This window comes from Balaenoptera borealis, assembly GCF_965194805.1.
Source record: "Balaenoptera borealis genome assembly, chromosome: 1".
Classification (NCBI taxonomy): Eukaryota; Metazoa; Chordata; class Mammalia; order Artiodactyla; family Balaenopteridae; genus Balaenoptera; species Balaenoptera borealis.
Genome location: NC_138860.1, coordinates 35508155 through 35524144, shown reverse-complemented (window position 1 = coordinate 35524144; position 15990 = coordinate 35508155). Strand labels below are relative to the sequence as shown.

The window sequence follows — 15990 nt, the reverse complement described above, 5'->3', positions numbered from 1 at the left end:
AGAATAGTGACTGTTTCATCAAAGACAACTAAAAGTAAACTCAGTCTACTAGAACATTCTGAAAGTGATACTCTTGGATCTGATTGTGAATTTTAAGAAAGCATCCATACTCTATCACCCCTAACATAGGACTAAATCTTTTAAAATTATGTTTTTGCCTTCAAATTTTAATAAACTACTTATGTTTTTATTATAGCATATGGTGTTTTCAATTACTTGACTGGAAGCCATTAGAGAAAGATTTATCTATACTTTTTTATTATAATGATAGTTTTGGTGTATTTTTCCTTGTGACACTTTGCACCATTCATTCAGCTAGTGTTTTCTGAGGTCTTCATATGTACAGTACTTTTCTGGGTGCCATTGCTTTCAGCAGTGAACAAAATAAAGCCTTTACTCTCCTGGAACTAGCACTCTGTGGTGGGAGAAAACATAAACAACAAAACAGGGTAAGGTGTAAAAAGAGATGGGAATAATAAATGGAACAGTTTTACCATTTGGTTAAATGTCAAACTATTATAAATCACATGGCCAGAAGCCACGTATTTTAATTCACAATAACCAGAGAGCCTCAAACATTTACCAAGGCACTTAACCGTGTTTATGGATTACAGCAACGCTATGAGGTTGGGAACTATTACCATCCCCATTTTATAGATGAGGAGTCGGAGGAGACATTATGTGAGTTGCCAAGAATTACACAGCTATAAGTAAGTGGTAAGCTGCAATTTGTCCCGAACCCATGCTCTTTTTTTTTTTAAATGTACGGACTTTATTATGTTTCATTTGTTTCTGATTTATGTGATTATTTTCTTTAAAGATTTTTTTTGATGTCGACCATTTTTAAAGTGTTTATTGCATTTGTTACAGTATTGCTTCTGGTTTATATTTTGGTTTATGGCCACAAGGCATGTGGGATCTTAGCTCCCCGACCAGGAATCAAACTCTCACCCCCTCCATTGGAAGGCGAAGTCTTAACCACTGGACCACCAGGGAAGTCCCCCTTATGTGATGATTTTTATGGCAATTTTTTTAAATTTTATTTTTTATTGACGTATAGTTGAATTACAATGTGTGTTAGTTACTGCTGTACAGGAAAGTGACTCAGTTATACATTTATATACATTCTTTTTCATATTCTTTTCCATTACGGTTTATCACAGAATATAGAATATAGTTCCCTGTGCTCTACAGTAGGAACTTTTTGGTTTTTTTTAAATACATCCACTTTTTTTTTAATAAATGTATTTATTTATTTTTTTATTTTTGGCTGCGTTGGGCCTTCGTTGCTGCACGCGGGCTTTCTCTAGTTGCGGTGCGCAGGCTTCTCAATGTGGTGGCTTCTCGTGTTGCAGAGCACGGGCTCTAGGTGCATGGACTTCAGTAGTTGTGGCATCAGGCTTAGTTGCTCTCTGGCATGTGGGATCTTCCCAGACCAGGGCTCGAACCCGTGTCCCCTGCATTGGCAGGCGTATTCTTAACCACCGTGCCACCAGGGAAGTCCCATGTAGGACCTTTTTGTTTATCCATCCTGTATATACACCAGTTTGCATCTGCTAATCCCAAACTCCCAATCCAACCCTCTCCCACCCCCTCCCCCTTGGCAACCACCAGTCTATTCTCTATGTCCTTGGTTATGTTTCTGTTTCACAGATAGGCAGAACCCAGGCTCTTAATTACTTTGTTATCCTGTTTCCTTGTTACGAGAGGAAGGGTTTAAGGAAGGCACCGAGAGAGAAGCCAGTGAGCACTAGAGGTGAAAAAGAGTGGGGCTATCAGAAAGCACACCTGTCTCCTTCCCCCATCGTGAGCCGAATTTTTAAACGGCAGAGTATGTAAGAGTATGTGATGACACATCTCTGGATTAAATTATGTCTCCCTGGTAAAATGTGTACAGATAAGTCTTTAGTTCATTCAGACTGAAAGGTGAGATCAGAGAAGAGCTGGAGTGTCAGATTTCTTCTAGAAGTTCCTGCCTGATTGTTACTAAGAGGGCTACTACAGTACTAGTTAGTTCATTAGTCATGGATTGAGTGTTAGAGGAGCGAAACAATGAGCAAGATGTAGCGTTGGCCCTTTAGCAGTGGAGTGAGAGGGGAAGACACACAGCAGATGTCTCATCCTGCACGTGACATGCTGCTGTGACGGACATATTCAGGGCGTTTCATCAGTGTTTGTGGAAGAAGAGGGGGAGCTGTGAGGCAAAGAAAAGTCATCGAAAGAGGCAGTCCCTAAGCTAAGTCTTAAAGGACTCGTGAAAAACTGGTGAGTCAGCCGGTGAAGAGAAGGACACTCAAGGCAGAGAGGACAGCGGAAGTCCAGAGCCGTGAGTGTGCGAGGGGTGTGTTACGGAGCCACAGGCACAGGCTCTGGAGCATCAGTGCAGTGTCACCAGGCAGTGGCAAGCGCCTCTAAAGGAGGCAGCGAGGAGGAGGAGAGCGGGTCTTAGCCATCCATGTGCGTGGAGCTGGTTTCCTCAGAAAACAGCTAAGAATGGAAAGGACAAGTTCAGGTGGCATTTTAGACCACTGACGTCAGTATGGATGAGGAATCTGAAGAAGCCTGGAGACAATTATGCCCCACTCTTCTGAGGAGCAGTGTTTTTTATTTTCGAGTGGGACTTTCACGCTGCCACCTCCTCTCCTGTCCCTACTGCAAGGTTTATAGGCCGGCAGAAGGGAGAACCTGGCTTAAGTAAAGGTAATCAGGTTTCTTTACTGCACAGCTTCTCGGGGCTGCTGTAGGCTAATGTTCATTCTGGATCGTCACAGCAGGTGTATGGTACACAGCCATCCTCAAAGCTATTTGACTCTAGAGTCCTTTTTTAATAGAAGTGTCTAACAACTGCTTCCAGCAAACAGCAATTTGGTAACTTCTAGACCAGGTAATAGCAAGAAGAAAGGGGTCTGAAATAAGGTATAGATGAAGGGAGGAAATAAGTTCTAATTGTATTTAGGAAATTACAAGCAAGACTTGATCTTGGGAAGTAAGGAAGAAGTAGGAGGCGGAGGCTGAACCCCCATCTGTGTGACTAAGGTTGGGTGGTGGTATCATTGAGTTTGGAAATAGGGGATAAAGAACTGAATTGGGGAAAAGACTTTAGTTCTGGACATGTAGAATTTTAAAGCACCTGTAGAATTCAGGAGACAAACTGGTAGATAACTGGACCTGCACGTGAAGACATGGAAAGATAAAAATTTCAATGTCATCAGCACTTAGCAGTCATTAAAATCATGAAAATGGATGAGATTTCAGAGAATTGTGAGTACTGACAACGTTTAAGTAATAAGCAGAGAAAGAATTCTGGGAAGGAGAGAGGAGATAGAGTTTCAAGAAGGAGGAAGTAGATGACAGTGTCATCCTTCAGAGAATGTAAGTGTCCATTGGATTTGGGCAGTTAGGTCCCCAGTGACCTTAGAGCAGTTCATTGAAGTGGTGGACAAGAAAGCCAGATGGCGATAAATTGAGGGTGTAGGGCTGCCTGTGGAGGCCAGGTGGGGCTAGTGAAGACAGTGGGAATAGGCTACTCTGAAGGAGTTTGGATGAAAAGAGAAAATAATTAGCAAAAAAGAACTTTTCAGAATGAGAAGTATTTATATTTTATATGTTGAAATGAAGGAACCGATGAAGGAGATCCTGAAGATGTCGATAATAATTTAGAGAACTGGGGAAACATGGACATAGGAATAAGAAAAAAACCTTGCACAGTATATAAAAATCACTTGTATCCTTCGAGTTGGATGGATACTGGTAAGTTTGGGAGGAAATAAAGGTAAGAAGAGATAGAAGTTAAATGAGTTTATACTGATAGCCTCAGTTTTCTTTGACACAGATTTTTCAGAGACACATATATACACATACATAATTACAGTTTTAAAATTCTTTCATAGTTACATGTTTTATTAATCATGTCTGAGAAAAGTCATTGATTTTCATTTTGTACAGCATTATCTTGTAAGGACAAGATACAGTGACAACTTCCAAGCTTTTTGCATATCAGAGCTGAAACTGAAAGTATCTCCATAATTGAATGTTCACTTCTTATTTGTAATCAGTTTATCCTTAGGAGGATACTTTCATAGTGTTTGCTCACAGATGAGTTTGGGCATTGCTATCACTCAATAATGTTAAGCATCTGTCAGGTTCTCTCCTGTACTATATATTAATTTTTTCTCCATTAAGCAAATATTTATTGGCAGCCTGTGGGAATAAGATACACCTAGGTCCTCTTTCCTTGGTATATTCACAAAAGCCTCTGAAACTAAATTTCCAAGTCAGGCCATACTAAGGCCTGGCATAGTAAGTTTTCATCGTTAACAGCTTTTTTGTGTTTGTGGGGGTTTTTTGTTTTTGTTTTTTTGAAGCAAGGATAAGACACTGTCTTAACTCAGTAGTTGTCCATTGATGAATAAGTCAAAGAAGACACTGATGAAGCATGGTACTTTGAATACCCTTTCCACAGAATAGGTAACGGGCCGTCCTGAAACTCTGGTGAGATGCTTATCATTTTCAGATTCTGGAGTGGCAGAGAAAACCCTATTACACCTTGAATTATCACTAGAAACAGGAATTCAGCCAAATAAAAACAGTGCCTCTGCCTACTGAGGTTGTCAATTTCCATCTTAACAAAAGTGAACATTTCTCCTTTAGATTAAAATCAAGAAAAATCCCCTCTGTCCAGGATGTAATAATGGGGTACAAGAAAGAGGAAAGCTGAAGGTATTCCCTCTTTACACCTGAAGAGTGAATTCATTCTGATATCAAATATTTGTTATGATTCTGCTATGACCAGGTGCTTTATTGTGTTTAGAGATCAAGTTACCGTTCCTTCTTGGTAAGTAAGAAAAATCCATGTTTTAGGACTCTGAATAATAACTTTATATATTTTATATATATATTAAAAAAATATATATTATATATAATATATATTCCACTTATTCAACAAAATTGTAATTTTCATCATCTCTTACGAATGATGAACTGTATTTACTCTTTGGAAAGGGCTTATAGGGAATTAAAGTCTCCATATACTTTTCATATAAGACCACGGAAACCAAATTCTCAAGTGGGAGCAAACTTAGGTTTTGCTATGAAGGTTTATGCTTGCCTGGCCTTAGAGTGGTAGGCCAGGAACTCAAGGTGGAGTTTTCTTCCTCTAAGTTACTTTCATTGATGCCACCCTGAAAACATTTGGAGGGAGTATTCTTTGAAATAGCTTTATCTCAGTAACCCTTTAAAAATGCTTCAGGGTATGGGGAACATAACTGTCAAAATGTTCAAGCAACTCTTGTTGATTTAAGTGTAATTGATCAGGAGCAATACAGGAAAGAGCTGGGTACAAAAGACAAAAGGCCCGAGGCTATTTCATGTATAGTTTTTGCTTATTGTACAAAACAGAGAAAGTTTCATACACTCACACAGCCAAGGTCCCCTACTGTTCTCTCCTTTTAGCATAAATAAAAGAGAGCTAGTTTCTCAATAGCAGCATTCTATCCTTAAGTGGGTACACAGTGATATTCTAATGGTCTCTGGAGCAGGGAATAATTCCGTGGCAGCTCTGACCTCCAGTCACCGGGCTCTCTGTAACTTAAGTCTTTCATGGCCAAGGACTATAATCATTATTTCGATTTCTATTTAGCATCTCAAAATTGAAAGGATTCCATGGACAACAAAACAGTAAGTGATTTCATGAAGTGTTTTAGTATGGATAAAGTAATAAACTATAAAAATACAAATCATCAGTAAAGCTTTTTCTTTCCGGAGAACTATATTCAGAAATTAATGCAAGCATCTAAGGTGCGCATGTGTATTTTTTCACCCGTGATCATGTTTGTGTGTGTGTGTGTGTGTGTGTGTGTGTGTGTGTGTGTGTGTGCATTCCACTGCTACAGGAGACATGCAAAATAATATCAGATTTGCTACTATATGAAGTACTGGTTTCTCCCAAGAACTGTGTGCTTGCAGGGTTCGTTCAGGAAGGTGAGTGCCCTACCACCGCATCGCAGTCATATCTCATCACCTTCGGCAGGAATAATTTACACTTTAACCTTACGTGCAGGCGTATTAAATTAGTATTACTCATCAGAACTTGCTTATTAATAAAACAAGCTGAATTAGCCACTGCAGAATCATATTTGGAAATTCAATGACAATTTTACATTTTTAATAAAGGCTCAGAAATATTATTGCAGAGCAGGTGGTACAGAAAACTGTGGTCAAATTTGACATTCATTAATAATTGAAGTGTGGAACGTGACAGGTGAAAATTGATATTGATTTCTTTCCTCTAATATTTGGAAGAGTTCTAAAAGCTAAATAAAATGAGATAACATGACATATCAAGTCTCACTGATTTCTTTGATCACCTCCTCCCCACATATCACTCCTTTGCCTACCATGTTTTGAATAATTCAATGCCCATAGTCTTTCCAGTTCAGTGAATTATAAAACACACTCAAGCTGGGTTTCAATCATATTAGACTGAAAGCTGAACTTTTTATGAAGGATTATTTAAAACAAAATGCGTCTTGAGCCCAACAGCCTTTGAAACCAAACAATCCTGGGAGTTCAGTGAGGAAATGTCAACACTGTGGAGAACTTTTGGATTCAGAAAATTCAGTAATCCTATTTGATGTATGTTAACCGTATCAATATTAACAACCTTCTGCTTGATTTCAGCACTGATTTGAGAGCTGAGTTACTGATTTGAGAGCTGAGTTAACTAGTTGTGAAAGCACTGAGAGAGTTGTTCTTGTGTTGAACTTGACCTGCCTCTGGGAATGCTCTCTGTTCTATCCATCTTGAAAAGCTTTATTCAAGTGCATTTCTCTGCCTTCCTTCTTCTCACCTGCACCCCTTGGGAAAACGAAAGATGCTCAAATATAGATGTTAACACTGCAGATGCTCTGTTTGGCAATGGTGTCTTTCAGCTTCCCAATAAAAAATTATATGGCTGATCACCCATTTGACTGAAAAGTGACTCATTTTACTGACAGATATCTGGATTGAGATGCCAAAAGAAATAGGTCATTTCAAATTTCCTTTTTAATTTGAAGTCATAGCTTTGTGTTGCAACACTACTTGTTCAAAAGTTAGATCATGAAGGTTCCTTCCTATGACCTCCAAATAATTAATCAAAATGTTCTTCATTTGGCTATATAAAAAGCAAGCAGAATATTCCTAATTATCAATCTTTCTCTTGAGTCATATAGTTCTTGTAATTCCAAGGAAGAGAAACTCAAATGTAGTGTTACAATAGCCAAGCATACCAGCACTGTTATCTAACCATTCAGCAATTTTCTCTGCCAAGTCACTCTGAACCTTAGACTAGTGAGAATGTCTTTTTAATTAATTTTTAAGGTTCTCCTCTTTTGAGTTAAAAAATGGTCACAATTTTATAAGTAAAATTAAAGAAAAAACACAAAATAGACCATCTGAGATATTTCCATTAGGCATTATATATATATATATAAATATAGATAATTTTAATATATATACATATATAAATGCACTGGGATAAATCTCCATCTTCTGTGTCAGTCGGACATAGGTCCATTTTCTTAGGAATAGGGAACTCCTTTCACAATGGAAGTGAGGAAATTGGCTGGACCATCCTTCTTGAATATAATTCCATGAAGCCACCATTGAAGGTTGTCTGGATCTTGGTTCCTTCTAGCAATCTACTACTCCAACAGTGTGTAGTTCATCAAATTCAGGTCTTTCTGAAGCCAGGCTAGAAATACAAAGTGAGGTGGATGACTAAGGTAACTGACCAAAAAGGAGGAGGAAGAGAGCAGAACAATTTCTCAATTTCATTTTTTCCCATATTCTCTGTGCTTTACAAGGGAAAAAAATATTTCGGTCTGAGTTCCTTTCATTCTTAGCCATTGTTGGTTGAAAGTCTGAGAAAAAAAAAAAAAAAAAGGTAAAAACGAAAATATGGAGTCCAGAATTCTGTTAGCTCTCTTGCATGCAATATCACAACTTAAAAGGCCTTCCAAAATGAAGGGATAAACTTTTAAAAATATAGCCCAATCTTTTCAATCTAAACAAGTAAACACTAAAAATATATTTTAGAAATCCAGCAAACACACTAACCACAGTCAAAGCAAAGAAAGGCTTATGGCTTACCAAATGACAGTGGCTGTCTACAAGAGAGAAAAAGAATACTCCAAACTTCTATCTGACCTGGCAGAGCTCAGCACAGCTACTATTCTTCTTTCCTAAAAGCAAGGCATAAAGAAATTGAATAAAACTTGCCAAAATGTCCCCCGCTGCCTCCAAAAGCAGATTAAAGAAGGGAATGTCCAGAAATCAGGATGAAGAAAACTACTTAGAGAAGCCCCTTCTCCTATCAGTGGACCACCAGGGTTTATCTGGGTAATAAAATGATAATAGGCCTTTTTGTCATCTTCTTTTTATAATTTATACATTTAAATTTCAGTTAACATTTAAAAAATATCCAATCAGAATGACAGGCATTTCCAGAAGTATCAGTTTTTTTAATCCTCACCCTTTTACAAATGTGAAAACTGAGGCTCAGTATAGCTGTCAAGAAATTTTCCTAAATCATTGAAGCTGTAAATTTGGGACCTAAGTCTAAATCAGTTTCTCATTTTATCTTGGCTATCTTCTTAAAATTCTGTTTAGGGACATGGGGAGAGAGAAGGGGAAGCTGGGACGAAGTGAGAGAGTGGCATGGACATACATACACTACCAAATGTAAACTAGATAGCTAGTGGGAAGCAGTCAAATAGCACAGGGAGATCAGCTCGGGGCTTGGTGACCACCTAGAGGGGTGGGATAGGGAGGGTGGGAGGGAGACGTAAAAAGGAGGGGATATGGGGATATATATATACGTATAGCTGATGCACTGTTATACAGCAGAGACTAACACAACATGGTAAAGCAATTATACTCCAATGAAGATGTTAAAAATATATATATGAAAGCTATACTATAAAATAGATACAGTGATAATATATCTGAGAGGTGGAATTATGGCTGTTTTTTAATCTATTTTTGGATTATTTGATTACTTGATTTCTCTATAAAGAATATGAATCCCTTGTGTAATAAAAGTGACTCAAAACCAAAAAACAAAACAAGAAAAAAAACCAATTCTGTTTAGGAAGAGAGGATAGAATGAAGGTTTGAGCATAGAAATCATCTAGAAATCACTGAAGATACTGGGCCTGTAGTGCAGTTTCATTTGTAGTGGGTTTGGCTTACATTCTTATGTTTAGTTTTATTTCTATACAACTATCAAAGAAGGAGAAAGAAGTTGGGTAATATTTGCATTTGCAACTAATCAAAGCAGAATTGCTTTTAGCTTTAACAAAAAGATCGTTTTGTGATCTCAGATTAACATCTTTATTCTTAAATGGAGCATAAATAACATTTATTGGCTAAGATTATTTGCAATAAACAAGACTGTTTACTGTTTACCACCTAGCAGATGACTATTTGTAAGTCTCACTGAGTATGCTAAAAGCTTATACTGAGCTCTCATTTTACCAGAGTGAATTTAAATTAACTTCAGCAGCCAGAATTAATGAAACCGGGTAAATGATGCAAAGATATTCCACAGGGTATTCTGTTTTAATTAGAGATACAAAATGTGAGTCATTAGAGGTTTTTTAAAATGTTGCACTCTATTACTTTCTCAGATTTTAAATCTAGGAATATAGATGAAAACTAAAAAATGTTAGCCACCTTAGTTCAGTTTTTAATGTATATCAGCTCTGAATTTATATTGAGTGAATAGTAAAGAGTCTGATTGAAGAACATAATCTGGAGGCATTCAGGTACAAGTCATAAGTTTTATTAGAAGTTGAGTATCTGTTAATTAGCAGGCAGCTATATAACTTAACTATAAAGCCACTACAATTCAAACATTGTAGCATTGCTACATGAATGAACACATATACAAATTAAACAGAAAAGAATATCCACAAATAGTTCTAAGTATGTCTGGGAAGTTTGATTGTGATAAAGTCAAGTTATAATCTTTAAAACTGATGCCTAGAAAAGTACACACCCATTGAAAACTAAAGTCTGTACCTCACACTACATACCAAAATAAATTACACCAGTTGCACATGTAAGAAGCTTGCAAGTTGCCACTTTATCCTAACAAGATGCGTCTTTTTTTTTTTTTTTTTAAATAAATTTATTTATTTATTTATTTATTTTTGGCTGTGTTGGGTGTTCGTTTCTGTGCGAGGGCTTTCTCCAGTTGCGGCGAGCAGGGGCCACTCTTCATCGCGGTGCGCGGGCCTCTCACTCTCGCGGCCTCTCTTGTTGCGGAGCACACGCTCCAGACGCGCAGGCTCAGTAGTTGTGGTTCACGGGCCCAATTGCTCCACGGCATGTGGGATCCTCCCAGACCAGGGCTCGAACCCGTGTCCCCTGCATCGGCAGGCAGACTCTCAACCACTGCGCCACCAGGGAAGCCCAAGATGCGTCTTTTACGAATGTTTTCTCCGACTCTGTGGCTTGTCTTTTCATTATCTTGATAGTGATTTTCACAGAGCAGAAATTTTCTATTTTAATGAAGTCTAGCTTATCAATTCTTTCTTTCATGGATTGTGCCTTTGGTGTTATATTTTAAAAGTCACTGCCATACCCAAAGTCATCTAGGTTTTCTCCTATGTTATCTTCTGGGAGTTTTACAGTTTTGTGTTTTACATTTAGGTCTGTGGTTCATTTTGACTTAATTTTTATGAAGGATATAAAGTCTGTGTCTAGTTTTTTTTTTTTTTTTTTTTTTTTTACTATGGACATCCAGTTGTTTCAGCACTATTTGATGAAAAGACGATCTTTGCTCCATTGGATTGCCTTTGTTCTTTTGCCAAAGATCAGTTGACTGTATTTATGTGGGTGTATTTTGGGGCTCTTTATTCTGTTCCATTGATCTATTTGTTCTTTCACCAATACCACCCTGTCTTGATTACTGCACCTTCATAATAAGTCCTCAAGCTGGGTAGTGTCATCCCTTCAACTTTGTCCTTCTTCAATGAGGTGATAGCTATTCTGGGTCTCTTGCCTCTTCATATGGACTTTAGAATCAGTTTGCCAATACCCATAAAATAACTTGCTGAGATTTTGATTGGGATCGCACAGAATTTCTATAGATTAAGTCGGAAAGAACTGACATTTTGATAATACCGAGTCTTCCTATTCATGAACATGCAATATCTCTCCATTTATTTAGTTATTCTTTGACTTCATTCATCATGGTTGTGTAGTTTTCCTCCTATAGAGGTTGTACTTATTTTATTAGATTTATACTGAAGTATTACATTTTTGGCAGTGCTATTGTAAATAGTGTGGGGTTTTTTTTCAACCTATTCCACTTGCTCATTATTGGTATATAGGAAAGCAATTGCCTTTTGTATATTAACCTTGGATCCTGCAACCTTGCTATAATCACTTACTAGTTACAGGAGTTTTGTGTCAACTCTTTAAGATTTTCTACATAGATGATCATGTCACCTGTGAACAAAGACAGCTTTATGTCTTCCTTCTCAATCTGTACACCGTTTATTTCCTTTTCTTGCCTTATTGCATTAGCAAGGACTTACAGCACAATACTGAAAAGTTATAATAAAGGAGAACATCCTTGCCTTGTGCTTAATCTTAGTGGGAAAGCATTGAGTTTCTCTCCAGTAAGTTTGATGTTAGCTATTGGTTTTTTTGTAGATCGTATTTATCAAGTTAAGAAAGTCCCTCTCTATTCCTAGTTTACTGAGAGTTTTTCTCATGAGTACACACTGGATTTTGTCAAATGCTTCTTCCGCATGTATTTATATGTTTTTTTTTTGTCTTGGATGGATTATATTAATTAATTTTCCAATGTTGAACCAGCCTTACTTACCTGACACAAATCCCATTTGGTCATGGTATATAATTGTTTTTATACTTTTGTGGCGTCAACTTGTTAACATTTTGTTGAGAATCTCTGACACAATTCTTATCACATTTCTACTATAAAAGGTTTGGGAGTCTAACGAATTTAAACTGTTAATTAGTCTTATCAAATTGTGCTTTTTATTCAAAGATACACCATAGCAGAACCCTGAGGGAATGGATAGTGAACTGTAAGGCCTGAATTTACACTTCTTTTCTTCTTTATACCCTGAACCCGTCTCTCAACAAGTGTTTACGGCTGATGTTTATTTTTTTGGAAATTAGACATAGCCCACTCCATTCATTCATTCAACAGATTCTACAGCAGAAGGGAGGCTTCTAAGGAGGTAGTGTGTATTAGTGGGGCTGCAGGTTATTACAGGGAATCCAAGCAAGGCCTCATAATGGAGACGGTGATATTTGAGAAAAGACCTAAAAAAGTGAGTGGAATACTACAAAGCTACAGTAATCAAGACAATATGGTACTGGCACAAAAACAGAAACATAGATCAATGGAACAAGATAGAAAGCCCAGAGATAAACCCACGCACCTATGGTCAACTAATCTATGACAAAGGAGGCAAAGATATACAATGGAGAAAAGACAGTCTCTTCAATAAGTGGTGCTGGGAAAACTAGACAGCTACATGTAAAAGAATGAAATTAGAACACTCCCTAACACCATACACAAAAATAAACTCAAAATGGATTAGAGACCTAAATGTAAGACTGGACACTATAAAACTCTTAGAGGAAAACATAGGAAGAACACTCTTTGACATAAATCACAGCAAGATCTTTTTGGATCCACCTCCTAGAGTAATGGAAATAAAAACAAAAATAAACAAATGGCACCTAATGAAATTTCAAAGCTTTTGCACAGCAAAGGAAACCATAAACAAGACAAAAAGACAACCCTCAGAATGGGAGAAAATATTTGCAAACGAATCAACGGACAAAGGATTAATCTCCAAAATAGATAAACAGCTCATTCAGTTCAATATTAAAGAAACAAACACCCCAACCCAAAAATGGGCAGAAGACCTAAATAGACATTTCTCCAAAGAAGACCTACAGACGGCCACGAAGCAGATGAAAAGCTGCTCAACATCACTAATTATTAGAGAAATGCAAATCAAAACTACAATGAGGTATCACCTCACACCAGTTAGAATGGGCATCATCAGAAAATCTACAAACAACAAATGCTGGAGAGGGTGTGGAGAAAAGGGAACCCTCTTGCACTGTTGGTGGGAATGTAAATTGATACAGCCACTATGGAGAACAATATGGAGGTTCCTTCAAAAACTAAAAATAGAATTACCATATGATCCAGCAATCCCACTACTGGGCATATACCCAGAGAAAACCGTAATTCAAAAAGACACATGCACCCGAATGTTCATTGCAGCACTATTTACAATAGCCAGGTCATGGAAGCAACCTAAATGCCCATCAACAGACGAATGGATAAAGAAGTTGTGGTACATATATACAATGGAATATTACTCAGCCATAAAAAGGAACGAAATTGAGTCATTTGTTGAGACGTGGATGGATCTAGAGACTGTCATACAGAGTGAAGTAAGTCAGAAAGAGAAAAACAAATATTGTATAGTAACGCATGTATGTGGAACCTAGAAAAATGGTACAGATGAGCCGGTTTGCAGGGCAGAAGTTGAGACACAGATGTAGAGAACGGACATATGGACACCAAGGGGGGAAAACTGCGGTGGGGTGGGGATGGTGGTGTGTTGAATTGGGCGATTGGGATTGACATGTATACACTGGTGTGTATAAAATTGATGACTAATAAGAACCTGCATTATAATAAAACAAACAAAACAACTAATACTAAACTTTCATTGGATTATTTGTATGGAAATATGTTAATATAAATGTTTCAGACATTACATGAAATTTCTAAAAATCTTATATGTTCTGGTATAATGTTATAAGTCATAATCCTAGTTATTACTTTAAAATGTGTATCTCAGAAATAACTAATTTTCTTGTCAACTGCATTATTATGAACTTTCATCAAATCTTTAACCGTGGTCATTTTTAAGTCTTTTGTCATTTACAGACAGTTCTGGGTGTACTCTGAGGCTTTTGCAAATATGTTCCTATAAAAGGGTTTCATCTTCAAGAAATTCATGGAAAAGACTCTGACAAGTACAGGTTTCTGGTAACTGACTGTACTACTGAACTGAATGAATAAGCATTTTCAGAACTCTAATGAAAAACTGACGAGCTCATAAAAGTGCTAACAAAAGAGCAAGATGAAAAAAAAAAAAATTACATGGGACTGAGTGAACTGATGAGGATGAGTATAATTTTTGTGACTTTCTGTTTTTTTTTTTATAAGATATGTGAGGTACATCCTTAACTTTTTTTTTTTAATTTTATTTATTTATTTATTTATGGCTGTGTTGGGTCTTCATTTCTGTGCGAGGGCTTTCTCTAGTTGCAGCAAGTGGGGGCCACTCCTCATCGCGGTGCGCGGGCCCCTCACCATTGCGGCCTCTCCTGTCGCGGAGCACAGGCTCCAGACGCACAGGCTCAGTAGTTGTGGCTCACGGGCCCAGCCGCTCCACGGCACGCGGGATCCTCCCAGACCAGGGCCCGAACCCGCGTCCCCCGCACTGGAAGGCAGACCCTCAACCACTGCGCCACCAGGGAAGCCCCATGACTTTCTGTTTGAATTTAAAAAAAAAACATCCCACAAGGACTCAGAGGCAAAGAATATACAAATCAATTTTCACTGCAAAGTAAAGGAGCTGTTACAGTGGAGGATTACTGGACTGAATGTCAATATTATGACATAGTATGAGTGTGTTTCATGTGTGGCAATTGCAATCATTGTTGCTTTTGTTGTGGTCATCCATGTACAATGCTTGGTGTCAGTCTATTTATCTCTTGTAAAAATAAAATACAGTGTGTGTGTGTGAAAAAATAAAAGTGAGTGGATAAGTACTGTAGATAGTAAAGAGAACAGCAATTCAGGTAAAGGGAACAGCAAGTGAAAATGTCTGCCTACTATACTTGTTGAACATCAAGGACTAAAGAGTATAAGGTGTTTGGAAAAGAGTGAGCAAGGAGTAGAGGAGATGAGATCAAATACATAATGTGGAGGGTAATCATGTAGCAACTTTCCAGCATTTTAAGAACTTCAGCTTCAACTATAATGAAGAGGAAGACACTGAAGTCACATAATTCTTCTGACTTAGATTCTCAAAGGGTTCTCCGGCCACTGTGTTAAGGACACATTTCAGAGGGATAATAATTAAGATGACAGACAACGAAATCTTAATCCTGAGAGATAATAGTGGAAAAATCGAGAAACTGTCAAATTCTGGTTCTATCTCAAAGATAGGGCCGACACATTTTGCTTCTGTATTGGATGTGAAAGGAGAGAGAAAGGAAAAAGTCAAAGATGAATCACATTTTGTAACTGAGCACCAGGAAGAATGGAGCTGCCCTTTTCTGCTTTGGAAAGTCTACAGGAAAAGCATGAGTGACTATGTGTGTATTTGATTGCAAGGTATATTAAGTTTGGGATGTCTATTAAATGACAAAACAGAGATATTCTGTTAGTAAGCAGTCTTGTTAGGTGGACCCAGTCCATAAAGGACAACCATCAACCTACCTAATCTGCTCAGTTTGAAGACCCATAAAGGACTTTGGGGCATTAGTGTGAAGAGGGCTTCCTCTTGCGTTTGTGTGTATGTGTGTTATTTGCTTTGACACTGTGGTTAGGCTAAAGTAGCACTATTCTGGGCTTTCATCTTTGGCAACTTTTTTCTCACCAAGAAGCTTTTTTATTGGGTTGATGCCAAATGAGTATTTGCTTGATTCATGTCCTGATTCTTTAACTATTTTCCTAGTTTGGACAGCCACAGATTTGGTTAGTATTTGTTCATTTCACCCTTCAACATGGACACACTTGAAGCGAAGTGAACTCCCACCACACTGATGGTAGACTCCATCTGAGCATGCTCAAAAGAGCACAGAAGGTTGTCCACGGGGAGGGTACTATCAGAGGCTGATTGACAGTATCTGTGTTGTAGACCAACTTAA

The 15990-nt window shown here is 37.8% G+C and overlaps 1 protein-coding gene across 10 annotated transcripts in view; it reads right to left on the bottom strand.

Moving 5' to 3' along the window:
• LOC309628449 (uncharacterized protein) overlaps nt 1-15990 on the bottom strand; it is an 88508-nt gene that overhangs the window by 517 nt on the left and 72001 nt on the right. For 4 of the 10 annotated variants that reach the window (XR_014244529.1, XR_014244531.1, XM_082391578.1 and 1 more), the window contains one exon: nt 3175-7732. The exons of 4 other annotated variants lie outside the window; for them this stretch is intronic. The gene's annotated coding sequence lies outside the window, so the exon portion shown is untranslated. 2 more of the 10 variants (XM_082391577.1, XM_082391576.1) reach the window with 2 other exon arrangements.